Raw genomic sequence first — 7,808 nt, forward strand, 5'->3', positions numbered from 1 at the left:
TTCTGAACTTTCCAGATAGAAATATGTATATATGTGTGTATATGTATATGTGTGTATGTGTGGGTATGTGTGTGTGTTTGTGTGTGTGTGTGTGTGTGTGTGTGTGTGTGTGTGTGTGTGTGTAGAGAGAGAGAGAGAGAGAGAATAGAATTAAGAGTCTGGAAATAAACCCATATATCTAATCAACTGATTTTTTAAAAGGGTGCCAAGTACATTCAACAGGGAAAGAATTGTCTTTTCGGCAAGTGGTGCTGGGAATACTAGATTGTCACATGCAGAAGACGAAGTTAGACCCTTACTTCAAATTATATACAAAATTAACTTAAAATAGATCAAAGATCTAAGTGTAAATCTTCCTTACCTTGGATTGGGCAATGGATTCATAGGTATGATACCAAAAATACAAATAAACAAATTAAAAAAAATAGATTTATTGGATTTAAGCAAAAGAAAAACTTTGGTGCTTCAAAAGACATATAAAGAAAGTGAAAAGACTGCTCCTCCACCGGTTAAAAGATCCATAGCAAGATAGTCAGTGTCAGATCCCAGGGCAATGAGAAACGAGATCCCCAAGTATAAGAGCTTGGACTAAGAGAATAGAGGTCAGAGCTGCATCTAAATTAATTTTTTTACAGTCTTGAAGTCCAAGACATCTAGGATTATGAAGAATACCTCTCCAAGTGCAATCGGCTTATCTAATTGTATTCTTGAAGGTAATGTCACATGTCCCCATTTCAGAATGCTCAGAGACAATATACAGCATACATGAGACACCGCTTTACTTAGGAGAACAACTGCTTAGGGAAAGCAGATGCACAGGTACCTTAGCCATACTTGTAAAGGCACAACTTAGTAGGAAAATGATTTTTAAAGCACAATAATTCACTTGATGAGGAGAATTTGGAGGATGACTTATTTAGACAATAATTTGTGCTTTATTCTCCCTGCTGTAAAGAGTTAACCCTCCGCATCCTAAATTAGTGGCCACACCATGTGATGTGATGCTCCCTACCCTGAGGGCCTTAATAACTGTGAGGAGACAGAACCTGAAGTAAAAAGTTATCGAACACATGGAAGGCAAAGGTCCCCCAGTTCCTGCCGTCGCATCTTGTTTGAGAGATGGTGGCACATCAAAAGTTATTGGTATAGAAAGCGGTTCAAAAGTGGGGGGTGGAAATGTCTCCAATTTGGAGGAAATGAATGAGCTTCGCCAGGACAATGAGGAAAGAAGGTACTAGACTTATAGAGAATGATAAAAAAAAGTGAGAAGACAGCTCAAAGAATGGGAGAAAATACTGCAAATCATGTATGCGTCAAGGGACTCATATCTAAAATATATGAATTTTTACAACTTAATAATAAGACATAATCCAGTTTAAAAACTGACAAGACTTCAAGTTTCTAGTCTGGCATGTAAGGAGATTAGAAGTGGCCGCTCCATCCTAGCAGGTAAAAAGCTGAACAAACTGAAAAAATCTACAACTCTTCCTAGATTTGTCAGAGCAGTTAGGTCTCAAGGCAAACCACTGTCCCCCAAGTTGGAGAGACAGACAGGCAGATACAGAAAACCACAACTTCATGGAGCAGAAAACTTCCAGCAGAAACCTCCAGGGGAATCAGCCTGGGGTAAAGAACTCAAACTGTAATTGATGAAATGCTAGAGACTCAGAGAGGAGAAGCCTGAGACACTAAAAATCTAGGGAGACTCAGTATTGGGGGATTCCCACATTTCTGTGAGTTTTACCTCTGGGTTCTCACAGGGAAGACTGAGGAAAAATCTCCTTGGCACTCCACTAGGAAGAAGGGAAAGCAACCATTTTGGAATCTGTCAAAGTATTCTCTTTTTTAAGAAGACCTGTTCTCAAGAGAAATGATTTTTCCAGGCCCAAAGTCATTGGAATTTTATCAGAGCTTAACCAAACTAGGGGAAGGGCAATACCCCCTCTAGCCTCCCTGTACCCGCTAAGGAGGTAGAATAAACTGAGAGACACTTAGGAAGGTCACAGTCCAGGGTCACAGGCTTGCTAAGGGACCAGGATCCAATCATAGGACTTGGAAAGCTCTTCCTTCCCACACCTGACCAGTACGTTCCTAGAGGCCAGTTCAGCCAAGTTCGTTTTTCCTAGTACATCATATCTGGCTTCCAAGAAAACCTACAAGGCATACCAAAAAGCAAAAAACACAGTTCAAAGAGAGAAAGCAAACATCAGAACCACGCCCATATATGCCAGATGTTGGAATTATCAGACCATGGATTTAAAGCAACGATGATTACTATGCTGGGGCTGTAATGGAAAAAGTAGATAACACGCAAGAACAGATGAGTAATCTAAGCAGAGAGATAGAAATTCTAAGAAAGAATAAAAAAGAATTACTAGAGATCAAAAACACTGTAACAGAAATTAAGAATGCCTTTGATGGGCTCATCAGTACACTGGACAGGGCTGAGGAAAGAATCTCTAGGCTTAAGGGCATATCAATAGAAACCTCCAAAAATGAAAAGCGAAGTGAAAAAGAGTGGGAAAAAAAACCCGGAACAGAATAACTGAGAACTGTGTGTCAACAACAAAAAAGTTTAATATATGCATAACTAGAATACTAGAAAGAGAAGAGAAAAAGGAACAGAAGAATTTTTTTCAACTGATCTAACAGATAACAGTTTGCTCCAAATAATGATAACGGCAATGTATTCAATGCCATATACTTACGTGTGGGTAAGTGGGGGTGTAAATGCTTATGATTGATAAGTGAAACAAATGACAGCAATGTACAAAGGATGGAAGGGCAGAATGAAGATTATTTTGTTACTGTAAAGCACTCACACCACCTGTGAAGTAGTGTACTGTTATTTGAAAAGTGGACCTGGATTAGCTGTAAATGCATATCAAAAACTGAAGGTCAAAAAGTTTAAAAAAATAAAGAGGAACTATGATTCATAGCTAAGAAAAGAGACAAATGGAATCATATTAAAAACTCAATTAAATCCACAAAAGACAGAGGCAGTGGTACCTGGCGGGTCCAGTGGGTCGCAGGCGGCGGTGGCCGAGAAGGAGCCCATGAGGTTGGGGCAGTGGTCCTGTGGGACCCCTGAAGCGAGGCTGGGCAGCATGAACGTAGCCACGGTGGAGCTGGAGGAGCCTTCCCCAAGTGGATGAGAGGGCCTCCCGGTGCCACCGGCTGCGAGGAGCCACCATAGTCCAGCCTAGTGTATCAGAAATAGGTGAGGAGCACACCATGGAGAAGTAGGGTGCCACCGAGCACCGGCAAGAGGCAAGTCACTGGTCGGGTCCCAAGGAGGGCGCTGGAGGCGACCAGAACGCGCCCAGGGCGACCAGTTCAACACCAGCAAGAAAAAAGATGCAGTGATAATGTTCGTTGGTGGCCTGAGCTGGTACACCAGCAAAAAGGACCTAAAGGATTAGTTTACCAAATTTGGAGAAGTGGTTGACTGTGCAATAAAAATGGATCCCAACACTGGCCAGTCAAGAGGGTTCGCGTTTATCCTCTTCAGACACGCAGCGGGTGTGGGAAGGTCCTAGACCAGAAGGAGTGCAGGCTGGGTGGTGTGTCACTGAGCATGCAAAGGCCATGGCCGTGAAGAAGGACCAGGAAAGAAAATGTCTGTGGGGGGCCTGCACCCCGAAGTCACCAAGGACACAATCAGAGAGTACTCTGGTGAGCTTGGGGAGAGCGAGGCCATTGAGTTGGTGATAGATGCCAAGCGGAACAAAAGACGAGGCTTTGTTCTCATCACCTTTAAAGAACAGGAACCTGTGGAAAAGGTTCTAGAGGAAAAGGTCTCCACCATCAGTGGAGATGAGCGTGAAGTTAAGGTGGGCAGCCCACGGAGGTGTATCTCCAGCAGCGATGTGGCTCTGGGGGCTGCGGTGGTGGCAATGGGAGTGGCACTACTACTCGCCCTGTAGCCATTAGGGCTACGGCTCAGCTCCGATTACAGGCAGGATGGCCTAAATCAGAGGGACATCCAGCCACGTGGCAGCCATCAGAATAAGCACAAGCCATACCAAGACTTTGCAAGAACGCCCACTGACTGCACATGTGTCATTTGGATAGCGAAAGAACACAATTATGTACCAAACTTAGCTTGGCATCCTTTCTATGGCCTGTGCCACATGCATCGTAGCTCAAAGTCTCCCCACCCCCGAAATCACTCTCCTTTTTACTATATCCAGAGCTCTGCTTGTTTTAGGCAGCGTGTGCTCAGAGGCCAGAGTGGCACTGTGGGTGGGTTTTATTCCTGGTCACTCAGAACCAGACGTGAGGCTTCGCGCTCCTCTGACACACTGCAGCCTGGACGGGTGGACCCTGGTCGTAAAGCAACCAGTGTCTGAGGCAACCAGTATCACTGGTTTTCGCCTTTTAATTCTCTATTATTTGTGTCATATATTTCCTGTGACGGAAGCGTTAATTTTACTGTACTTTTTGGTACCATTTAAGAATCTAATGTACTGTAGGTAACCGGATTGACCCATATCCTGGATATTGAAGCTATCCAAGCTTTTGAAATAAAAATGTAACACCCTCCCCCATTCAACAAACAAATAAACAAATCCATGAAAAACAGAAAAAGAGTGGAACACAAAAATAAGAACAAAGAATAAGGGCGACAAATAGACAACGCTAACAAATTGGTAAATATTATTGCTTTGAATGATAATGGTCTAAATGCACCAATTGAAACAGGGATTGTCAGACTGGATCAAAAAATGTACCCCGACTATATATTCTCTACAAGAAATCCACTTCAAATACAAAGACACATGGAGATTAGAAGTAAATAGATGGGGGAAAACATGCCATGTAACAATAATCAAAAGAAAGATGGAATAGCTATACTAATTTCATACAGTGCAGACTTCAAAGCAAGGAAAATTATCAGGGATAAAGAAGAGCCTTACATAATGATAAAAGGGCCTCTTCTCCAAGAAGACATAACAACCCTTAACATGTATGTGCCTAACAACAAAGCATCAAAATCTGGGAGGCAAAAACTAATAGCATTTCAAAGAGAAATAGATGAATCCAGTAACTCAGTTGGGGACTTCAACACCCCTCTATTAGAAATGGAGAGACTGAGCAGTCGGAAAATCAGTAAGAATATATTTGAACTCAATACTATCATCAAGCAATAGGATATAATTGATATCCACAGACTACTTCATCCAACGACAGCAAAATACACATTGTTCTCAAGCTCACATGGAATATTCACCAGAAAGGATTGTATTCTGGGCCATAAAACACACCTTAACAATTTAAAGAGAAGAATTTAGAAGGCTGGAAATGATATAATTTCTGCTGTCAGGCTATAGTGGAATTAATCCAGAAATCAATAACAGAAAGATAACTGGAAAATCCCAAAATACATGGAGATCTTTTTAGAAGATTACATATTTATTGAGAACTTTTTCAAACTAACAATCAGCACATAGTTTCTTCTCTGTTTTTTTTAAAATATATATTTATAATATATGGAGATTAATCAACATACTTCTAAATAACACATGGGTCAAAGAAGAAATTTCAAGAGAAACTTAAAACTATTTTGACTTGATGAAAATGAAAACACAGCTTATTGAAATGTGTGGGGTACCACAAAAGCAGTGCTTAGAGGAAAGTTTATAGCACTGAATGCCCATATTAGAAAATAACAAAGGGAAAAAAGAACAAAGGTCTAAAATCAATGATCTAAATACCCACCTCAGAAAACAAGAAAAAGAAGGACACATTGAATCCATAGTACAAAATAAAAAGAAAGTAAAACTAGAGCAGAAATCAATGAAATTGAAAACAGGAAATCAATAGAGAAAATCAATGAAACCAAAAGTTGGTTCTTTGGAAGATCAATATGTTAAATCAATGAAACCAAAAGTTGGTTCTTTGGAAGATCAATATGTTGAGTTATACAATGGAATTTCCTACTTTAAATTGGTGAATTGTGTGGTGTGTGAATTATATCTCAATAAAGCTGCTTTTAAAAATCAGATCAAAACCATGTTAACAGTAAAAAGAGCAGTGGTTGCCAGGGGCGAGGGAGGAGAGAGGATAAATAAGTGAAGCACAGACGATTTCAGGGTGGTGAAACTGTTCTGTGTGACACCGTAATGGTGGACACGTGTCATTATACACCGGTCCAGACCTGTAGAACGTACACCACCAAGAGAGAACTCTGATGTCAAGTAGGGACTTTGGGCGGTGACGATGTGTCCATGTAGGTTCACTGATTGTAACAAATGCACTGTTCTGGTGGGGGATGTTGCTGGTGGGGGTGGCTGTGTGTGTGTAGAGGGGTCCGTGTGCTTTCCATTCAATTTTGTTGTAAACCTAAAACTGCTCTAAAAAATAAAGTAATGGAAAGGGGAAAAAATTTAAGTGAGACTCTTCAAACTGAATGTAAAATAACAACAAAAATCCTGTACCTTTAAACTTCCTCTTAATGGCTCCTGTTTAGGCCCAACAAAACTAGGTCCCTTAAAAGCTCTCTGGACTGAGAAGCCCATCTCCTCCTCCTTAAGAGCAACAGGCCAGCCAGACAGCTCATTAGAACCTCTGCTTCAGCATCACTGTGACACTTTAGCTCCACGCATTCTGCTTCACTCCACCCAGACAAGAAACCTACATGAATTCAATCCAAAAGGTGATCTGCACTCACCGGGGAGAAAACTGTACCTTTTATACTCTTACCATCTTCTGTGTTTTCAACTAGCATGGGCTGTCTGCCTAACTTGTCCGTCATTTTACTATCTTCCCCCAAATTCAAGATCCAAACCAAACAAACAATTATTAAAAACGCTAATGCTAAATCTAACAAAAGATACTAGTGTTAAAGGCCCTATGCTGGAAGGAAAGTGTATGGAAGACCTAATTTGTTACAGACTCAGGAAACAAAGGAAGGTTGCCTCCTTCAAATTGGCCTAATTAGCACTCATTGTAGCCTGGTCTCTAAGAGGTTCTGACAAGAAATGGCCACGTACCTATCTGTGAAGAATAATGTATCACATAATTGAATATCCCCCTTCCACTGCCTGATAATAGTGACTATATGTTGAACTCTGAGTATGTGCCAGGCATCATGCCATGTATACTTTATATATTTTTTCATTTAATTCTCACAATAACCATATCAGCCTCATTAATCTACTTAAGCTAAGGAGACTGAAGTTTGGAGAAGGTAATTCCCCACGATCACACAGCTAGTAAGTGAAAGGGCCAGGATTCATTCTCTTAACTATTAAATATTTAAAATGATCATCATCTCCATGTAGCCAATATTTCACTAGAAAGATACTTCAGTATAATTAAACTTCTATCTAGTATCACTTCAAAGCATACTTCCTTTCCTATTTAACCTCGCCTTCTTAGATATTTTTATTGCAGTTCAAACTAAGTCTCTTCATTCTTGAAGTCAAGCCAGGTTACAAAACAGACTTAGTTCTTCTGGGGCTTATGTGCCATGGGTGCCATCCCACTGCAACAGAACAAAACCCCAGGCTTTGTCCTCTTGCTTTGCTGCTTATGACCCAGGCCTTGACCTCTGCTTTAAGGTCTAAGATTCATATCTGGATTTTTCCATATTCACCTTCTATGCTATTTTTCTTTCTTGTTTTTGTCCTCTTTTCCCTAGAAAACTAGAAACTAGTAGGGACTACTCCCCTGGCTAGACCAGAATGACACCAATTGCTTCACAAACTGGAATTCTGACAGCGTAAGAGCTCCACATCCCACGTCACAAGTGATGGAGATGACCATGCAAACAATAGCTTTTCTGCGATCTCTTCTCTGATGGT

At 40.9% G+C, this 7,808-nt stretch overlaps 1 pseudogene; it reads left to right on the forward strand.

Annotated features, from left to right (window-relative positions):
• The first annotated feature begins 2,684 nt into the window (after nt 1-2,684).
• On the forward strand, nt 2,685-4,012 carry LOC107503823 (annotated as a pseudogene).
• The last annotated feature ends 3,796 nt before the right edge of the window (nt 4,013-7,808 follow it).

Source organism: Rousettus aegyptiacus, unplaced genomic scaffold (assembly GCF_014176215.1).
Source record: "Rousettus aegyptiacus isolate mRouAeg1 unplaced genomic scaffold, mRouAeg1.p scaffold_m13_p_9, whole genome shotgun sequence".
Taxonomy (NCBI): domain Eukaryota; kingdom Metazoa; phylum Chordata; class Mammalia; order Chiroptera; family Pteropodidae; genus Rousettus; species Rousettus aegyptiacus.